This window comes from Schistocerca serialis, unplaced genomic scaffold (genome assembly GCF_023864345.2).
Source record: "Schistocerca serialis cubense isolate TAMUIC-IGC-003099 unplaced genomic scaffold, iqSchSeri2.2 HiC_scaffold_1203, whole genome shotgun sequence".
In the NCBI taxonomy this organism is placed as follows: Eukaryota; Metazoa; Arthropoda; class Insecta; order Orthoptera; family Acrididae; genus Schistocerca; species Schistocerca serialis.
In genome coordinates, this window is record NW_026047407.1 from 125001 (window position 1) to 126041 (window position 1041).

The following is a 1041-nucleotide window of genomic DNA, read 5'->3' on the forward strand; positions in this document are numbered from 1 at the left end:
TCGACCACAGCACCCCAACGCCAGCGCCTCTGCCGCACGAAATCGTCGACCGGCAATCACTCCACCGGCGCCCCACCCTAACCGCCCAACTCGCAACTCCAGCGGATGAACGGCGGACTTTTCCCGCAGTCGCAATGTGCAATCCACCCCTATAACTTGCGTTTCATGAAGAGTTATGTCCAATATGCGACATTCCCGCTGTCCCTATACATGAGCTGCGAGCTGTACCAGTTACGAGCTAGAGACGCGATCGCGTTGCTCTCTGTACGAATGCCGATGCTGAGCGGTCAGCTAGGAGGCGCTCCATCCATGTCGGTACCGGTGGGCGTTGCACTCGCAGTCGCAAAAACGTACGGCAAGTATATTACTCGGAAGAGTTTATGACAGTCCAAGCCCCCCTGCGTGGGGAGCGTCTTTCTAGGCCATGACCCACCGGAAGGGCGCAGCGTCCCCCACCCCAGACATGTGACGTCACACTATCGGTATTGACGACTCGACTCATTGCTTATAATCATTTGCCATACACCGGTGGAAGCTGCCGAGACGAGTAGCTACATAGCGCGCTCGCCGTGTCACTAATGTACAGAGATACAACAGTTTCGACTGGAACCGGATTAAACGTATACACGGCGCTGATTAGTAATACATAGACCCATCAGAATACAGATAATATATACAACTGTCCGTATACATGCTGAAAGACTCTGCTCACAATCACAACCACACGGCAGCCACACACTCTTATCACGCACTACTCTCCGCCTGTAACACGCACACAGACAATATGTAAGCACCAGCATGGAACAACACCCAGTGCATCCTCTCCGCCACATGAGACAATCCACACTGTCATAACCAGACTGGGAGGTCCACTCAGAAAACGGAATATCCCACCCCCCCGACAACCACCATTGCTCAGCTAAGCCACCAACACCCACACATGTCCTACACAGGGGTGCACCCAACATCACAATACTGCCTCCTCTCACAGCACACAAACAATGGCAGGAATGAAAGACACAGGTCTGCCACAAGCATGGA